At 41.2% G+C, this 21,184-nt stretch overlaps 1 protein-coding gene across 3 annotated transcripts in view; it reads left to right on the top strand.

Moving 5' to 3' along the window:
• The window catches only part of kcnt2a (potassium channel, subfamily T, member 2a), a 743,558-nt gene that overhangs the window by 312,439 nt on the left and 409,935 nt on the right, over positions 1–21,184 (top strand). The window lies entirely within an intron of this gene.

Below are 21,184 nucleotides of genomic sequence, written 5' to 3'. Positions count from 1 at the left end.
ATTGGGTCAACTTGTTCTGTGTTTATTACTTTATGATTGAAAACTTGCTGATACATTTTGGAGACACAAATAAAATCTAAACATCTATTTTACCCATTGAATTCGTTAAAATATTCTTCTTCATATTGAATGTTTTAGATTCTTCCTCACCCATCAGGATATCCATTCTGCCCACTGAGAATACAGCTTCTTTGCAATATTTGAAATGCTATTAGTTTTAAGTTATGATGAGCTGGTCTCATTCATCTCCCAGTGGTGGATTTTGGAGTGGTATTGTAGATGTGGCCAAGGAGAATGTTGTTGGCAATTCCCAATGCCCGGAAATTGCTTTATTATAACGTGGCTTTGAGCAAGGAAGGAGAGCAAGTTTATTTTTAATTTGGCTTTTGTTCTTAAATCTATAGCACTGGACTTAGTTTTGCTGACTGCACAATTTTTTGTGACACAGATTTTTCAGTTATTTTAGTTGTACATTCAAAATGTTGTGATGTCAATTTAAAATTTTCAGATTTTGAAATTTTCAAACTTCCGGACTTTATCTACCTTAAACCATTTGAATATGCAATGCATGGATCCATTTACTATCAACACTTCGGCTTATCCGAAAGTGATGTACCACTAAAGCTCTTTTTAAACTTTTTCCTAAAGTAAGTGCTGAATCTTGAGCCATTGTTTATGTTCATTTGGTGATCTTCCATATTTCCATTATCTGCAAAGCTTTCCTAACTCTGATTTGTGCAGCTTAAGACTCAGCAAATCTGAATCTTTTCCCACTGTTGAATTAAGTTTGGTGTATTTATATAATCAGGGGTAAGGCATTTTATTACTGCCCTTGGGTTGCTTCTCAACTATGACAAATTGGAATGTGTACAAAAGACAACCAGAATTAATGGCAGCCACTTGAAATTGTGCAAAATGATTGACCAAACTATAATCCCCGTAGATAAATCTTTTGTAAAGATAATCTAACGGAAGAAAGTGCAAGCATTTTCAAAAAGTCAATGATTTCATTATGAATCACAAACCGCGAATGAGTTATTAAGGTTTACCAATAGTTGTAAGGTTCATTCATTTAAGGCCAAGTAAAATTAGAACAGTGGTGATCGGAGATTCATTAGTTCGAGGAACAGACAGGCATCTCTGTGGCCGTAGACATGGCTTCAGGATGGTATGTTCCCTCCCTCTTGTTAGAGTCGAGGATTTACAGAGAGGTTGCAGGGTATTCTTCTAGGGGATGGTGAACAGCTAGAAGTTATGGTCCATGTCAGTACCAGTGACTTGGGGTGAGGTCCTGACAGCAAATTTCAGGGAACTAGGAAGGAGATTGCATTGCAACACCTCTAAAGCAATGATGCTTTACTTCCAATCCCATGTATTAGTGAGCATTGATGTGGAGATGTTAGTGAGCATTGAAATAAGAGAATTGAGTAATTGAACATGTAGCTGGAGAACTGGTGTCAGAGGGAGGGCATCAGATTTTTTGAGGCATTGCAACCGATTCTGGGGCAGACCCGTACAAGATGGATGAGCTGCAACTTAGCAAGACTGGGACTGACATCCTCCCAAGAATGTTCGTTCTATCACATTACAAGTGCACCATCCACCAGCGTAGATACTCTTTCACATTGGGTTCTCACACGTGATTGAAATCTGTGCTACTGAAGAGAAGAACATGAGGTTGCAGAAGGACATGCCATAGACGCAGAGAATTCCAGGTCAGTTCCCCTCAGACCAGTGGGAAGACAGACTCAGCCCTGTTCAATTGCGCAGACATGCAGGGACTCAGCAGCCACAAGAAAGTTGGGATTTGGAGCGAAGCTCTGCAGCAGTGTGGACTGCCAGAGTATGAAGGAATCATGACAATTGCTAGGGAAGTGAGTGCAGACAAGGAGGAAATTTGCTTCTTTGTGGGGCACTGTAGTGAGTAATGGTCAAAAAAAGGGTTTCAAAAAATGACAAAAATAAACTCTAGCTTTCTAGGATTTGTTTTAATTCAGTGAGATCAGTGTGAAAATGAAGCAGGAAGTAATTTCCTTAGTTTCCTATCTATTTCTGACAATTAGATGATCTCTTAAAAGAAGCATTTATTTTCTATCTCACCAATAGATGGCTTAACTTAGAACAGGGACAAGACTAGGCCATTTGGCTTTTCAACTTGCTTCACCATTTAGTTGCATGTTACCATCTATCACACTTTCTCTATATCTCCTAGCTTTTCCCTAGTTGTGGTCCCGGACTAGCTGAACGTTAAGGGAGTGGAAGCTCTTCCTATTGGAGAATCTGAGTACGTAGCACAATTGATGATACCCTGCACCCAGGGGAACCTAGCAAGTGTGGTGAAACCCACTGCCCTCTGCGCCCTTGAGGTCGCACCTCTCATGAAAAGAATGTGCCATCAGGCTCTGCTAATTGACCTGCAAGATGCAGTGCGTGCAGTTGTTCGTGAGATGCCATCAAGGTCTGAACTGATCCTTGGTAGAAGCCAGGAGTGAGGACATTCAAGTCCACAATGACTTGGACAGCTACCAGCGCTGAGAGGTGAGGGGTCTTTGGCAACAAGGGAATATATTTGTAATCATTTGCCTGGAGAGTCACAAGGCAGGATTTACCACACAATCTGCTACATGTTTTGTGGTGGCAGGAGGTAGCCCATCATTGGCTGCCAGCGGGATCTTCTGGTCCCACCGTTGTCAACGGGATTTCCTGCTGAATGCACCCCTCACCCCCATGAAACCCACTGCAGGGATGTGGTGTCAGTGGGACTGGAAGATCCCGCTGGCGTGATCAGTCGGAATGTTCCATCCAGTGTCCCGTGGCACTGGGTCCTGGTCATCTTCCGGTAGATTGTACATAGTATACATGTCCTCTTTTTTTCTACTTGCCTCTTTCTTCTGCCATTCTGATGCCCATGGCTCCAGTCTACCTGTGAATTGTGTTCCCATTTATCACCACTGAGCACAAAATCTGAGAGGTGTGCTGCCATTGTTAGCTGCAGTTGGTTATCAATTTCTTTCTTGCAGTTTTGCCCCCTCTCAACATACACTGTTAATAAGCTCTTAATGAGCTCTGCAATTGGCCCTATCAGGGAATCAGGCAGGATTTCTATCCCACCCTCTCCCTGCCTGATGAACTTGGCTTGCCAAGAAAGAGTGCTGGGGATATAGCATCCCAGGTATCTTAGGGCCCCATCTCTGTTGTTGACTTCTGTGGGGCTCAAAACTTCAGCCCATTATTTCAGAAGATCAAAGACACAGAATCAATTGAGAGAAGTATATACTTAGTTGGGAAGTAATGGAAAGAACTTGGGGATATAGAGGAAAAAAAGGAAATTGGGATTAAACTGGCTAGAGTACACATGGTAATAAATTGGTGAAGCAAGTCTAAACGTTCCTGTAATCCTCTAAATTAAACCATCTAAGGGTGAGATGGAAAAGAAATACTTTCGTCATCTAGTTGTCAGAAATATATAGGAGCTTGCTCAGGATATTATTTACTGCTTAGTTTTAATGCTGGTCTTACTGTCTTGAAACTGATCCGAGTAAGCTATGGCTTTTTTATATTTTGGAACCCTATTTTTCTGATCATTACGCACTTTAATAGCCATTTAGCTTCCAACTGCGCCTGTTTAATGACCTGAATGATTGGTTGATTGATTGGATTATATTGGAAAAATAATTTGCACAGATGCCAAACTTGTGATAATGCAAAAAGAGAAAGATGAAAAGATTGCTTGACTTCCATGTATTTCTGAAAACCCCCCAAGGATTTCACAAGCGGTCCAGGACCAAACTGCAAAATGGATTTGTGATAAAAAGAGGAAGCTTGTACATGGAGTTAAGGCTGTGAGCCACACTGGAGAGAAGCAGCTCACCCTCCATCTTGGTAAAAGATCCTCAAATAAAGGCCTAGTTGAAACAGCTGACTCATAAGCCTGGTTAAAGGCAGTGGCCTTCAGTATGTGAAAGGTGAAAGTGATTGACACAACCGATTGCCTCAAAAAAGAAACCGGATAAGTTTTTTATTATGTACTGGAGAGTTGGGCAATTCTCGCTGGCTGAACTCCAGGAATACCTAAGCACATATTCGGATGCATTTAATTCTTGACACTTGTTAACCTGCAACTGGGTTCTCTTGAATTAGATTGTTGCCAAAACATCAGGTTCATAGTCACACTTCAACATGGTTTCTGCATGGGTCAGACACGTGGCTGATGGAAAAATAAAAAGAGCTGAAATAGATAAAATACAGCATTAATAATTATGGTATGGAACATTTAAAAAAAAACAACTTACAAATATGTTGAATATGGAATGGAAAGGTTGATGTTAACAAAGGTAATTATTATAATCAGATTGAAAGATTTCAAAGGTATATTTGTAGAGTGGTATCGCAATTTTTAAAACCTTTTTCCAGCATATATAATTTTTTTAATGTTGTAGAGATTGTCAGCCAAGCATAACTTAAAGCTAATGATTGCAGTCACATTATTAGATTTTTCCCAAGTGCTTTACACTACAAAATGTATTTCATGAGTGTCATAGACATGGTGATCAAAACCACATTAGAAATGTAAATATAAATAATGGTCTGCTATCATTCACACTACAGCAACCACACAGTAAATTGCTAAGATTTCATAAAGTGCCTTCAATTTTGGCCTCTTAAGTAGATAAGTAGTTATGTGCATGTGCTCGGTTGGGAAAAATAGCAAAATCTAATAATATTAGCTTCAAACTATTCAACTACCTGATGCTGGGAAAGTTACAGTGGGGTTACATTTTCTATCTTCATGGGTTTATTTCTACTGAAATTATCAACTGAAATTAGTTTCCTTTACTGAACAGAATAATCATCTTAGATACATATTATGTAATGTCAACATGAATTATAAATGACATTCAAAGTAGAAAGAATAACTTTGAACTAGAAATTATAAATTCATATCATAGAAACCCTACAGTGCAGAAACAGGCCGTTCGGCCCATCGAGTCTGCACTGAGCACAATCCCACCCAGGCTCTACTCCCATATCCCGACCCATTTACCCGCTAATCCCTCTAACCTACACATCTCAGGACACTAAGGGGCAATTTTAGCATGGCCAATCAACCCAACCCGCACATCTTTGGACTGTGGGAGGAAACCGGAGCACCCGGAGGAAACCCACGCAGACAGACACGAGGAGAATGTGCAAACTCCACACAGACAGTGACCCAAGCCGGGAATCGAACCCAGGCCCCTGGAGCTGTGAAGCAGCAGTGCTAACCACTGTGCTACCGTGCTGCCCCTGTTGTTCTCCATTGTAAGAACATACAGCACCAGAAACAAAGCATAGCAGTCTATCTCACCAATCCAATAAGGGAATAAGAAAAGGAGCAGGCCATTTGGTCCCTCAAACTTGCTGTTCCATTCAATACAATCATGACTGACCCTTTACTTTAATTCAACCTTCCTCCATTATCTTCATATCCCTTGATTTCCTTTGTATCCAAAAATCTATCACTGACTTGAATGTAATCAACGATTGAGTGCTGTATCCACAGCTCTCTGCATTAAACAATTCCAAAGGTTCTTTGAGTGAAGAACTGTTTCCTCATCTTACTCCTAAATGGCTGACTCTTCATTCTAAAATTGTGACCCCTAATTCTAGATTCTCCAGTCAGGGGAAACATTCTCTCAGTATCTTCACTGTCAACTCCCTTGAGAATTTTATATATTTCAATGAGACATCTTCTCACTTTTCTAAATTTCTGGGAATATGGACCTAGTCTTCTCAGCATCTCGTAGGACAATCCCTTCATCCTAGCATCAATCTAGTGAGCCTTGATTGCACCCCTCTAAGGCAAGCCTGTCCCCCTTTGGGTAAGGAGATCAAAACTGCATACAGTGCTCCCTACACAGTCTCACTGCAGTCTGATTGTGGTCAGACTTCTTGACCTTCAAGGGAATGGTGGCTTAGTCAAAATGTAATTGCAGTGGTAATACAAAGCCCTGGACTTGGAAAATTGTAATTGGGAACAGGTGTGTGCCATTCGGCCCTTCAAACTTGCTCCACTATTCGATATGCTCATGGCTCATCTGATTGTGTTTTCAATTCTACTTTCCTGTCTGCCGCCCATTAGCTTTGCCATGCCTATCAAAAGTCAATCTAAATAAAACCAATGGCCCAGTCTTCCTTCATTTCTAGAGAGAGAATTCTACAGATTAATAACCCTCTGGGAGAAGAAATTTCTCCTCATTCCATCTTAAAGGGAGTCCTCTTATTTTTAAACTGTGTCCCATAGTTCTAGTTTCCCTCACAAGAGGAACCATTTTCCTCTCATTCTTCTAAACTCCAATGAGTAAAGGCCTAATCTGTGCAACCTTTCTTCGTAAGACAAAGCCTTCATCCCAGAAGTGGCACTGACACTCTGGATACATGGTAGTTAGTGCAAGTTGAGTTCAATTAATTAATAAATCTCGAATTAAAAGCTCTCAGAAATGGTTACCATGAAACTGCCAAATTATTATAAAAACCCATTAGATTCACAGAACTGTTAAAGGAAAGGACATTTGGCCCATCATGTCTGTACCAGTTCTCCAAATGAGCATCATGACATAGTGCCATTCCTGTTTTTCCCTATACTCCTGCACAGTCTTTCTATCCAAATAATCATCTAATGCCATCTTGATTGCCTTGATTGAACCTATCTCCACCACATTTCCTGGCAGAGCATTCCAGGCCCAAACCATCTACTGTATGAAAAAATTTTCTCTTGCACCACATTTGCTTCTTTTGCAAATTACTTTAAATCTATGGCCTCTTATTCTTGATCCTTTCACGAGGGGGAACAGGTTCTCCCCATCTCCCCTGTCCGCCCTCTTCATGATTTTGAACATCTCTATCAAATCTCCTCTTCGCCTTCTCCTCTCCAAGGAAAACAGTTCCTCTCCAATCTATCCTCATAACTGAAGTTTTTCATCCCTGGAACCATTCATGTAACCCTCTTCTGCATTGTCTCGAGTGTGTTCACATTTTTCTTATAGTGTGGCACTAGAACTGTGTACAATGCACCAGCTGAGCACTAACTAGGTCACACAAATGCCCTTCAGGGGAAGAAATCTGCCATCATTACCTGATCTGACCTATATGTGACTCCAGGCCCACAACAATGAGATGCCTCTTGAACGTTGTTATAGAGTTTTCTTCCACCGCCTCCTCTGACATCGCGTTCCAGGCATTCATCACCCTCTGTGTGAAAAACCTGCCCTTTACACCTCTTTTAAACTTTCCCCCTCTCACTTTCAACCTATGCCCCCGAGTAATTGACCCTTCGACCCTGGGAAAAAGATGCTGACTATCCACTCTATCCAAGCCTGTCATAATCCTGTAAACCTCTATCAGGTCTCTCCTCATTTACCGATGCTCTAATGAAAACAATCCAAGTTTGTTCAATCTTTCTTCATAGTCCATATCCTCCAAACTAAGCAACATCCTGGTAAATCTCTTCTGCACCCTTTCCAATGCATCAACATCCTTCCAGTAGTATGGCAACCAGAATTGTACACAATGCTCCAAATGCAGCCTAACCTAAGTCTTATACATCTAAGTCCTTGGGATGGATTATAAAGAGCTGAGGTCCAAGCACTGATCCTTGTTATGCACCAGTAGTTACTTCTGCCAGCCTGAGAATAATTCAGTTTATTTATATTCACTGTTTTCTGCCCATTAGCCAGTCCTCAATCGATGCTAATATCTTACTCAGTTCGATGAATCCTAATTTTGAGTAATAAGGCGTTGTCCAATGATACCTTATTGAAGTTTTGTTTCAAAATCTTACCAAACCATCCACTGGTTTCCCAACTTATCCTATCCCATTATATATTCTAACAAATTTATCAAACAAGTTTTTTTTTTCATAAATCCATATTAACTCTGCCCAATTATATTACGATTTTCCGTGCCCTTTTATCGCATTCCTAGTGGTGGAGTCTATATTTTCCCTGCTTCTAAACTGGACTTTTGTTTCTTTCTCCTCCCTCCTTTCGCTATGTCTAGAAAATATGATACCTAGAAATAATGTTGCTAACTTCAGTTCAAATAGCATAAAGAGGTTTAAAAAAACAGTGCTGCCTTATCAAATTTATCAGTAGAATTTTTGAAAATACTGCATTAGATGATACTGCATTAAATGAAACAATAAAGTGTCAATTGTATGTCGTGAAAAAAGTACAAATTTAGCTTAAAGGATTAGGATAAAGACTAAATATAAATGGAAGTAATTATTTTGTTATTATACTAAAAATACGAAGTATGTTATGACTAAATCACCATACATTAAACTTTGCTATTGTAAATTCGGAATAATCTTAAACAGGTTCAACAATACGAAGTGCATATTCTGTAAATTCCCCCATCTAGTGCTTCCAGAAGGGAGTTTCACTAAAATGAGGCACAGGTCATAGGAATGCAACTGTGTTGTAGCACGGGTTTTCTGACCAGCACTCTCTTCAAAAGCAGCTCCCAGCAGTTATCTGTAGGTTATATATTAATTTCATAAGCCACAATTTCAGGTGGTCACACAACTTCTGGAGCAATGGGACTTGGAGCTGGTTATTACATTAAACTTCTGTAACCAGTGGTGATTGGATGAGGATGAATATTTCTAGGTTTTTGTTCACTCATGTCTGAACCCTTGAGTGTCACAGGCTTAGTGCGTGGAATTAATGGATGCCCTTGTAGTTTTTAGGGGCATTGGATTAATCAAGTGCCTGTATTTTTTTGTGAATGTAATAAGACACAACCAAGTTTTGTGGCACTCAACAATTGCTTATGTCTATTGCTGTTTTTTTCCAGCTGTTGATCTAGATTACTGATGAAACTGTGATCCCTCTATAATATGCTATCAATGATCTGTTGAATTTCAGTTTGATTATTCCTTGGCTAACATTTCAGAACTCCCTCCCTCCCATCCTTTCTTGGTGATTCCATTGATCCAGTACTGAAAATCATCAGGCTTGCCATGACTTTCACAGGTACAGCAAGTGTACCATAGAGAACATTGACCAACTTCAAATAATTATTTCCTGAAGAGCTGTTTTTCTTTAACACTATTCTTTGTAAATGCTAGGTTTGGTTTGAAATTCTATCATATGGACCTTTCCTCGCTGGTTATGATCTCCTCCTGAGAGTCCTCCAAATTGTGTGCATAAACCTCCTGAATAAAATGATAGCAGGCTGGATAAGAGCAAATGTATTGTTCTCTTGAAGAATTTTGTAAACTATTGTCCATTACCTGCAGTTTTGACGCTTGTAGCAAAGCTGACATATAGGCAGACAACTTAAGAAATTAGAAATTTCCAACTGTCTCTCAATGAATCAATGCATTAATTCATTGTCTTAATAATTATTTTTCTGAGAATGTTGAACCTTGTCCAGTTGTTGAACCTTGTTCTGTCGCTGTTTTCTTGGCAACATTGAAAACTCCATTACCTGTGTTTCTAAACACAAAACATGTTCACATTAGTCAATTACTTCAGAGTACTCTGCACCCTTATTTCTGAGCACTAGCAAAATTTCCAGTACCTGGAGCTGGGTGAACGTGAAAGAATCGTTTAGCAGGCTATTTATTTGTTCCATTGTATGCTGCACATCGAATTGTCCCACTTCCTGTACTCGCATTAACACCCACCTCATCTCCTCCAGCCCACATTGCCATTGGGTAAGGCAGTCCTGTAAAGATTCATCCACCCCTCGCACTTTCCCTCCATTAGTTCCAGCCAATTCATATCTTCCTATTTATCATCAAGTTAAAAAGTCAACTTGCTACCCTGCAATCAAGAATGGGGTAAATAAGAAAATGGTTCTCAAGAAATTATGAGGTTTTTAACTTTGCTACGTTACAGTTTCTCATACAACATGTGTATCCATTTTACAAAGCTTTCCTCTTTGTTTTCCTTCTGCTTCTACAAGCTGCAATCTCTTTGATTTGATTTATTATTGTCACATGTATTAGTATACAGTGAAAAGTATTGTTTCTTGCAAGCTATACAGACAAAGCATATCGTACATAGAGAAGGAAAGGAGAGTGCAAAATGTAGTGTTACAGCCATAGCTAGGGTGTAGTGAAGGATCAACTTAATGCAAGATAGGTCCATTCAAAAGTCTGGCAGTAGGGAAGAAGCTGTTCTTGAGTCGATTGGTACATGTCCACAGACTTCTGTAGCTTTACCCTGACAGAAGAAGGCGGAAGAGAGTAAGTCTGGGGTGCGTGGGGTCCTTAATTATGTTGGCTGCTTTTCTGAGGCAGCGGGAAGTGTAGACAGTGTCAGTGGGTGGGAGGCTGGTTTAAGTGATGGACTGGGCTTCATTCACGACCCTTTGTAGTTTCTTGCAGTCTTGGACAGAGCAGTAACCATATTGAGTTGTAGTACAACCAGAAAGAATGCTTTCTATGGTGCATTTGTAAAAGTTGATGAGAGTCATTGCGGACATGCCAAATTTCCTTAGCCTCCTGAGAAAGTAGAGGCATTGGTGGGTTTTCTTAACTATAGTGTCAGCATGGAGGGACAATCCCAGTGGCTCTAGTAGAGGTTGTTTTTGTCGTTGTCGGCTGTCTCTCAGTTCGAGGATGATGTCCAGTCAGGGTCATGAGCTTTTGCCATGGGTCTTCACTGAACAGATTCTTGACCCACAGATCTTTGGGCACATAGGGCAGGACATCCCACAAGATAGTGGAATCTGGAGTGCAGGATCTTTTTGTTTTTCTTTACTTTCCTGCTGTCTTTCTGCCTCATCATTCAGGCAATCGGATTCAAAGCATGCTGCAGCTTGATGGAAAAGTTGTCACCATTTGAACAATTAATAGCAAACTCTTCCCAGTAATTAATGTCAATGCTGCCATGCTTCAAACAGAATTTCAGCGTCTTTGAAGCAATTTCTTTGTCCTCCCCTGGAATGCTAGCCATTTGAGAGCTGAGAAAACAGGACCTGGTGGGGGAGATGCTTATTGATTATTGGCCATAGCATACAGTCTATTGTAATTGTATTAGCAGGAGTTTTGCCTGAATGCTTGTAGAGTTGGCTTCAAGAAGGACGCGAGCATTTTTTTGAATGACCTTCCATTTATCCTGAGGCATAGCTGGAGGAATTTATCTTGCACTCAATGCATTACTGATCCACATTTTTCATTTCAGTGCAGTGTAGGATGTGGTAACAACAACTGCTCTCTACACGAGGACTTTTGGTGGCTTGCAGAGGTGTTTGTTGTCAGAGTTGCTGCCGTAGATTTTAGAAGGCTGAATTGGCACAGGCAATCCAATGTTGGATCTCCTCCCCAATGGTGGCCTTTTGAGAGTGCCAAGGTAAGGAAGTGCTCAACATATTCTCATATCCCAGAGTGCCGCCTTCAACATATCTGGGAGGTGAAATGGTTGCATGACCAGGAATGGGCTGATATGAGTTTCGTTTCGACAACATTCAAAGACAGGCCAAGTTTCTGCTATGCAGAAGTGTCTTGCAAATCTGGTGCAGAGAGGAATATTACACTGCAGCCTTCTACAAACTGTAGATCATGTTTGTCAATTGTGGTCAGTTTAATTTTGGCACAGAGGTGAAAGCGTTTTCCATCTGGGTGGTATTCAATACTCATCCAGAGGGTAGTTGATCTTTGATGAGGTGAATAACCACTGTCATTGCCATTCATTTTTAAAAAAAGACGAATTCTGGTAGTGCATGCAAGATCCTATTCCAGATGGCAAAAACAGCTCCATAGATCGGAAGATTGCTTTAGAATAGAAGATGGATATCCCTGCTTTTGCTGTCAGCTGCCCCTACCCAGAAAGGTGGGTCTCACTGAGGGCAGCGATGCCATTTTGGAGTCTTGAAAGCTCATGATACTATTACAGTTCTGATTCCTGGATCTTGAGGTTATCCATGAATGTTCTAACATTTTAGTTCGAAAAAGTCAGTTTTCTTTCTTTGACCAAGATGGTGATCCCGCGGAGTGTGGCTCCTGAGCTGGGAGAAAATTTTTAGGGTGCCCTTTTCCTACTTGGGATGAGCAGAGGGTATCCTGAAAAGAACTGCTTGGTCATCTCTGTCCAACACAGGTGCCCAAAGATCCTCATATCTGCCTGCCACTATGCAGGTTCTTGATCAGGGGCTGTCCTTAGTAAATAGCCCTGTCCCCGTCACCACTTCTCCAAAGCCCCCAGACCTGGGAAATGGACCCTGGTAGAAGCCTGCATTTGCCTTTTTTTAAATATAGAGGCCTTTATTGTCTACGTGATATGATGGGTTGGTCGTCAGATTTCAGTGATATGTTAAGCCACGATAACCAGAACCACTTTCCATTGCAACCTTCTTTTGCCTCTATGGTCAGTAAGACACATAGCCTTTCTCTGTCTGTTTGCCATTGAGGACTTCTTGGACAGCATTTTGTGTAGCACCTTCCCCTTCCCCTTGCCTCCAAGGGTGGCCCTGCCAGGAGCAAGGAACTCCTGACAGTATAGCTTGGGATCATAGTAAATGAGCCTCTCCATCATGTCAAGGTGGTGATCCATGGAGGGTTCAGCAGTGGAAAAGACAGGCTGCTTTGATCCCTGCACTGACTATGGAAATGCTCTTGGCAGATGGAGGGATACAAACGATTGGTCTAGTTGGACCAAGGAGGGGCACAGGCTTGGAGGGCCGAAGGGCCTGTTTCGTGTGCTGTACTGTTCTTTGTTCTTTATGACCATTGGAATTTGGAGCTCATGAGGGCCCTGCCAAAGGCTGATGCAACCGCCCCTATTGGGAGATGATGCAGTAAGTCAAGTAATGCCTCGAGGGAAAATTGGTGAGGAGTAGCTTTGAATGGCATCCCACATTCAGTCCCCTTTTGCAACCATCTCTCTTATGGCCCAATAGGATTTCACTGCTACAATTCTGCAGTAGAGCACTTTGGTGTAGATCAGTGCAGCACTGCAAGACCAAGTCTAAGGTTTCTGCTATTTACACATGTTGGCACCAGAGTATGTACAGTTGTAGTCAAGTTGTGCATGGTCTCATTTAATTGTACCCTTTAATGTTCCACAGCTAGCCACTTTCATCCATGGAAGAACAGATCATTGCAATATCCAGCATCATTAACATGCTTGTGCTTGGAGCAGCGTCCCATTCTCTTTGCAATCTTGGTCAGTGTGCTTGAATGGCCGCTCAGCACATTACACAGTCTTTGCTGCTGCTCAATGATTCTGCTTTCCAGCAATGGCCCCAGGGTGCAGCATCTATGTCCAACCGAGCTGAGCTTGAGGAGGACTGCACCCTGTGACCCCAAACTCCCAACAGCTCTCCCTGCCACCACCATCTGCTCATTCTCACTTGTAAATTGTGAATCACCAAGTGAAAACCCAACTCTGCCTAACCTGTCCCAGGAAAGTGGAATTAACTGTCTGTGATCTTTACTGACTGTTGCTGCAGGGTGAATGGTTTGCTAAGGAGCAAAAGATATAATAAGCATGGTAAGGGTGTTGCAAATTATGAGTTTAAAAGTTGTTTTCTTGCGGCTTTCCCACACAGTATCAGAACCCCCTCCCTCCCAAACTAATCCCAACTTGTCTCTGAGTTTATACCCTGCTCAATATTTCAAACAATAAAAGTAAAGTCGCCATAGTCCCAGATAACCATAGGCTGCTCTCCCTTTTGACGGGGAGAGCTGACTGGTGGTGCTTTACCTGAGAATCACCACACCCCCGGCGAGGGGCAAGGTTAAGAGGGTGGGGCCTTCATGAATAACCTCATACAATATCAGTGTTATGTTGATGATCTTTGCAAAACATTCACAGGTGTGGATTTTCAGTGTGCTGCTATTTATGTTATCGTGGCTGTTAGTGATGTCTAAGTCACAGTGCGTAAATTATGATAGAGTGATCACGGATTATTAATTTGGATAAATGTGTTGCAGGTTATGAGGCTCATTAGTCAACTGTAAATGAGATATTAGACGACTTTTAATTATTTCTCAAATGAATCTTTGTTTTATCATTGCAGTATTTTTGAAACATTGCTACTTGATTGCAATGTAAATAATAATGAAAAACGTCAACCACGTGGGTTCAATTTCTGGACTGGCTGAAGTTATTCATGAAGGCCCCACCTTCTCAACCTTGCCAATCATCTGAAGTGTGGTGATCCTCATGTTAAATCACCACCAGCCTATAGACATCTGGGACTATGGCAACTCTAGCTGAAATAATATTGTGCAATTATTTGGGCAGCAAGATGATACTGATGATGTAAGATGATGAAAATCGATCAAATTTTCATGACCGATGCTACCACTGCAGATTGCTGGTCATGTTTTGATCAGCTATTGAAATTAAAAGTTAATGGATTTAAATTTTTTTTTTTTACTTCAATCATCTTGGTCATTCTTCTTCCTAATCTTGCCACTTCCTTTCCTTTTTATGTCTTTTCTCCTATTTTCATTCCCTCCGTCTGTGTTTGTCTTTCCTTTTCCCATTTCCTCTTTCTCTATTTTCACCTTTCACATTACCTCACTCCCTGGCCTTCTCAATTGGTTTTAAATTTATTCCCCTTCTCTTCTATTTTGTTCCTTTTATTCCCTTGATCAATGACTCATTCAAAATGTCTTTTACATTATTTCACCCTCTCAGTCTGTCTTTGCTTCCTCTCCTCTTTTTCCTTTTATTCCTGTCTTTCATTCTCTCACTTTCACTTGCCCTTCTCATCCTTAGTTGTCTTTCTTTTCCTTTCCTCATTCTCTCTATCTCGGCAAGTCGGTCTGTCACCTAAATCTGAGTTGTCCTTCCACTCCACATCATGACATCTGGCATTTTCCTTTGTGAGGTTTTCTTTTCCTTTGGATATGGCTGTATAGGTAAAACTAGATTAATCAAAAAATGATTCCTCAATAATGTACGTATAAATAAATACAGGATCCATTTGCAGTAATTACTGACCAGTAAAATTCAATAACCAGGCATTAGATGCTATCAAAACATCTTACTTATCAATCCTATACCTGGGAAATAATTTCTTGACCGAAACAGTGAGAAAATGGTTTATTTCATATAGGCAGAATATTCAACACTGCTGAAATCAGGAAATAATCACCTGTAGGGAGATCTAGAGGATTTTCACAGTAATTTCATTGCAGTGTTAACGTAAGCCTACATGTGACACTGATAAATATACTTAAACTTGTATTTAAGATCAAAATATTGCAAATAACTTATGAACTCTTTAAATGGTGTTTTTAATTTAGAATTAACAGTGGTGGTGGAAGAGGTTGGTCCAGGATTATGCAAAATCTAGTTTACAAATTTATGTTTTTATTACAGAAAGATGAGCTTTAGTTCACTTTGATTTGATTTATTATTGTCACATCTATTAGTATACAGTGAAAAGCATTGTTTCTTGCGTGCTATACAGACAAAGCATAACATTCATAGAGAAGGAAGGGAGAGTACAGAATGTAGTGCTGCAGTCATAGCTAGGGCGTAGAGAAAGATCAACTTAGTGCAAAGTCGGTCGATTCAAAAGTCTGATGGCAGCAGGGAAGAAGCTATTCTTGAGTCGGTTGATATGTGACCTCAAACTTTTGTATCTTTTTCCCGATGGAAGAAGATGTAAGAGAGCAGCGGAATGTGTAGACAGAGTCAATGGAGGTTGATTTGTGTGATGGATTGGGCTACGACCTTTTGTCATTCCTTGCGGTCTTGGGCAGAGCAGGAGCCATACCAAGCTGTGATACAATCAGAAAGAATGCTTTCTATAGTGCATCTGTAAAAGTTGGTGGGAGCAGACATGCCAAATTTCCTTAGTCTTCTAAGAAAGTAGAGGCGTTGGTGGGCTCTCTTAACTATAGTGTTGGCATGGGGGACCAGGACAGGTTATTGGTGATCCGGACACCTAAAACCTTGAAGCTCTCGACCATTTCAACTTTGCCCCCATTGATGTAGGCAGGAAGCCACTACGCTTCCTGAAGTCGATGACTATCTCTTTCGTTTTGACATTGAGGGGGGAGATCATTTACATCGCACCAGTTCACCAAATTCTGTATCTCATTCCTGTACTCTGTCTCGTCATTTTGTTTGAGATCCGATCCACTACGGTGGTGTCATCAGAAAACTTGAAAATCGAGTTGGAGGGGAATTTGGCCACACAGTCATAAGTGTATAAGGAGTATAGTAGGGGGCTGAGGACACAATCTGTAGGGCACCGGTGTTGAGGATGATCGTGCAGGAGGTGTTGTTGCCTATCCTTACTGATTGTGGTCTGTGGGTTAGGAAGTTCAAGATTCAGTCGGAGAGGGAGGAGCCAAGGCCCAGGCCATGGAGTTTGGAGTTTGTAAAGGTTAAAGTTTTCCACTTTTCTGCTACATGTGTTTAGCATCCATGACCATTCTTGAAAGCAGATATTTCCCCCCACCACCCCCCGCACTCCGTGAAGCAAATGTCCTTATTAGCTCAAGATTAAACTAAGTAGAGCAGGATCACAGGCTTGCAACCTGTCTGTGAATGACACCATGGGAGGAGTGAGGCCATGTGAAATGGTAAGATCGAGGATGTGGTCATGAATATGTTTTAGGGAGTAAATATGTGGATGGTGAGACTGAGGGAAATTAAGAAGGCAGTGAACAGAGAGAGAGTGTGATGAATTAAGGTAGAGGTTTAAATTACTAAAGGTGAGAACTTGCTGAAAGCAGAGGCTGAGCGAGAAGAACAGTGAAGATGTTTCAGTGAGAAAATTGGCTTGGTCCTTGGGTGAGCATTAGAGAATAGGAATGTCACATGAGAGATTCGCGGGGCAAACCAAAGTGAGATGCTCAAAGGATGACAAGGCGTCAGAGAAGTAAGGGACTGACTGAGGTGGGATTAGGTGATGCGAATCGTACCACCACCACAGCGGTCTGGAAAATGCAAATGGTGGAATATTTGGTAACATGGAGACTAGGGGGAACATGCCTTCACCCTCTCATCCAGGTTTTCAACAAGGCCATGATCATCCACAGTAACCTCATGGTTGACAAGGGCTTTGCTTGCAAGTGAATGAACATTCTGGAGTGAGATGCAGATTGGGATGTTAATTGCTGGACCATTGGCAGAGTTTACAGGGCCAGCACTCGGATGGGTTGATCAGGGTGAAGATCAGCTCCCAGCTGGTGTGCTAGTTGAGAAAGCCAGAGAGCATAGGTTAGAGCAGTTGGGTTTGCTGCCCATGACGATGGGCCTTTTGAGGAATGCTAGGTGAGGCATAGAAGTAAACAGTAGGTTTACTTAGGAGAGAGTCTAGCCAGTGATAACAGCAGGAAGAGTAGGAACATTGAGGAGTCCTGAAGGGTTCAGGTAGGCATTTGGCGGTCAGGGTGAAAGAAGAGTGAAATGGGAGACATGAAAGCAAAAACAAAAAGGAGACGAAGAGAAAAGGAGTAAAGAAGAGAAGATGAAAGTATAAATTAAAATGATGCCCTTGGGCTTTAAGTGATAGCTGAAATGTGGATTAAAATGGAAATAGGGAAAGCTCAAATTATAGACCTGATTAAATAGCAATTATTAGAATGTATATATTCTGCTATTTAATGGGAAATATGGAGGAGACAGTAGGATCGGAAGAGTTACAATCAGAAGTCCAATGGAGGGATAAAGTTGATGTAGTGAAGGTGGATCTACAAGTTGCAGAGATGCATGTTCTTCCTGCCTTTCATCTCAACATAACATTAATTTTAAAACAGTCATTCATTTCTCATGTGGTTACTGCTACGATGAAGTCATTGATTTAGCTCAGTCTTTCTGTGGACTACATACTGATTGGTGCACTAAGCCCAAGTGGCCGACTATATGGCCAGAGTTGGGATCCTGGTCTCTGAGCTGTCCGTCAGAGGCCTTGACCTTCTTGTAGTTATGACCCATGTCATCACTCCAGACAGCAGCTGTCAAACAAAACCACTGTCAGACATTCAATCACTGAGGATGATTGACATTGAATTAAACCATTTGATTCTCAGATCTGTGCTAAGTACTTGTAATTATCTGCCACACCAGTCCCCAACCAAATGCAATGACACCACTCAGCCTGTCTGTACCTGTTCAAATTGACTAGAATGAAATCTTGACAAAAAGGTGTCAGATAATGCTTTTAAATAATGCACTTAAAATGACCTTTTTTGCATTCCAGTTGGTAAAATATATTCTTTAATCGCAGAAAAAGTCAGCAGAAACCAGCATTAACCCATTGTGTATCATAACCAGCAACATACGGACCGATATGCTATCTTAATGCAGAGTGCTTCATTTTTGTTAGATGTCCTTACCTTAAGTGGTTGTGCAATGTCAGTGAAAATGAAATATCTTGAATGTTCATCTCTAAATAGTTAACATTACCAACAAATTAAGAATATTTAAGTTCAGGTCAGAATGGAAGAATGAGCCTCAATTTTTCTGACTCTTTGTGGTCTTCACTGCTTTGCAGTCCTCTCAACTGTATCAAATACCTAGACAGGGCAACTAAATAAACCATTCAAGGAAAACATTTCAGCTGCAGAAGAAGCCTGAGGTCTAAAATTATCTCGATCTTACGAAACCAGCCCAGATCTAGAATGCAAATTATTTTGCATAATCTGATAAACAGACTGTTCCAAACTAATCACAGGATCTGCACACTACTCCAGGAAAGCAATGATAATTTATCTTTTTTCTCCACCACTGACTTTTCGTACATCCCCTCCCCGGTCCTTCCACTTTCACATCTGACAGGGGAAGAGAATTAATCGATTTCTTAATTACTTGAGAACATCCATTCAGCTGCTTGTGTTTTGTCTCCTCTTCCTCATTGAGCCAAATCTTCAACAAGACTTGCTCTGTGCTGTGTAACCATGAACCTCCATATTTCAACTTGTCCTCATGGATTGCTCGAAGATTATCTAATCCATGACTCTGACATCCATCATTATGAAGTGCTTCGAAAGGTTAGTCATGGCACGAATCAATTCCAGCCTCCTGGACTACCTGGATCCACTACAATTTGCCTATCGCCGCAACAGGTCCACAGCAGACGCCATCTCCCTGGCCCTGCACTCAACCCTGGAACACCTAGATAACAAGGATACCTTTGTCAGACTCCTAATTATTGACTACAACTTAGCCTTCAACACCATTATTGTCACAAAACTCATCACCAAACTCCGCGGCCTGGGCTTGGCTCCTCCCTCTGCGACTGGATCCTGAACTTCCTAACTTGCAGACCACAATCAGTAAGGACAGGCAACAACACTTCCACCACGATCATCTTCAACACCGGTGCCCTACAAGGTTGTGTTCTCAGCCCCCTACTATACACCTTATATACCTATGACTGTGTGGCCAAATTCCCCTCCAATTCGATTTTCAAGTTTGTTGACGACACCACCATAGTGGGTCGGATCTCAAACAATGACAACACGGAGAACAGGAATGAGATAGAGAATCTGGTGAACTGATGCGGCAACAATAATCTCTCCCCCAATGTCAACAAAACGAAGGAGATTGTCATCAACTTCAGGAAGCATAAAGGAGAACATGCCCCTGTCTACATCAATGGGGACGAAGTAGAAAGGGTCGAGAGCTTCAAGATTTTAGGTGTCCAGATCACCAACAACCTGTCCTAGTCCCCTCATGCTGACACTATAGTTAAGAAAGCCCACCAATGCCTGTACTTTTCAGAAGACTAAGGAAATTTGGCACGTCAACTACGACTCTCACCAACTTTTACAGATGCATCAATAGAAAGCATTCTTTCTGTTTGTATCACAGCTTGGTATTTCTCCTGCTCTGCCCAAGACTGCAAGGAACTACCAAAGGTCGTGAATGTAGCCCAATCCATCACGCAAACCAGCCTCCCATTCATTGACTCTGTCTACACTTCACGGCAAAGCAGCCAGCATAATTAAGGACCCCACGCACCCTGGACATTCTCTCTTCCACCTCCTTCCATCGGGAAAAAGATACAAAAGTCTGAGGTCACGTACGAACCGACTCAAGAACAGCTTCTTCCCTGCTGCCATCAGACTTTTGAATGACTTGCATTAAGTTGATCTTTCTCTACACTGTTTTGACTGTAACACTACGTTCTGCACTCTCTCATTTTCTTCAATATGAACGGTATGCTTTGTATGCATAGCATGCAAGAAACAATACTTTTCACTGTATGTTAATACATGTGACAATAATAAATCAAATCAAACCATGTGATCCTCCTCTAGAATCCTAGATCTCATTCCCACTTAACAGCTGACAACTGAACTTCCTTTTTTAGCCTCCATGTTACTTGACGTAAACAGTTTTCTCGCATCAGGTACTTTTCCTTTCACTTTCAAAACTGCCATCATCGCTTGCCTTTTCAAAAAGCCCATTGTTAACCCCACTGTTTTTATTATTTACCATGTTATCTCTGACATTCTTCACCTCTCCAAAGTTGTTGTGCATGCTGTAAATAGAGCTATTCGGCGAATGTGTTCTTCATCTCTCACTCTCAAGAAAACCAGACAAAGGCTCTTGGAGTTTTAGACAAGGCCTTTATTGCAAATTAGAATACAGGCTAGCCCCGGTGCCTCAACTAATGGCAGACCAGGGAGAATCATGATTCAAAAATTGTACAGACCGTTATAATTAAGATCCAGTTACAAGAAATTAGCATGTACCGATCAAAGATGTACATTTGCTCAGAGGTTATCTGTATCCACTCACAACTATCAATTAGGTTTACATCATGCATAAGGTTTGAGTATAACTGACCAATTACAATATGTGCTTATCGACTTGATTATAATATCCAATCAGTGTAAAGGCTCATACATGCTATCTAGTCTGATTTACTACTGGCTATAGTTTGTTCTTAACGTAATAACTTGTGTCTGACTTGCAGATATTAATTATCCTCCCTGTCCAGGGTTCCTGGTGCTTAATGAATTCTCCCAAGTTAGGGAGGTTCGATAGACAAACAAACACTTATGTTCAAGCTGTAGATAGTATTGCCTCCCTATGTTATCTTTAAACTCTTTGGTTGTCAGAACAAATGGTAGTGCAATCCAACATTGTTTTTACAAACTCTGAGACTTAGTACCTGCAGTGATACTGCCTGAGAACTAACAGCTTTTAGTTTGTGTCCTTGGTTGCTTGCTCACACTAATCAACTTGTATGATATTCAGCTAAACTGAATTATTTA

Source organism: Mustelus asterias, chromosome 8 (assembly GCF_964213995.1).
Source record: "Mustelus asterias chromosome 8, sMusAst1.hap1.1, whole genome shotgun sequence".
Taxonomy (NCBI): domain Eukaryota; kingdom Metazoa; phylum Chordata; class Chondrichthyes; order Carcharhiniformes; family Triakidae; genus Mustelus; species Mustelus asterias.
This window is presented reverse-complemented; position numbering and strand designations above follow the sequence as displayed.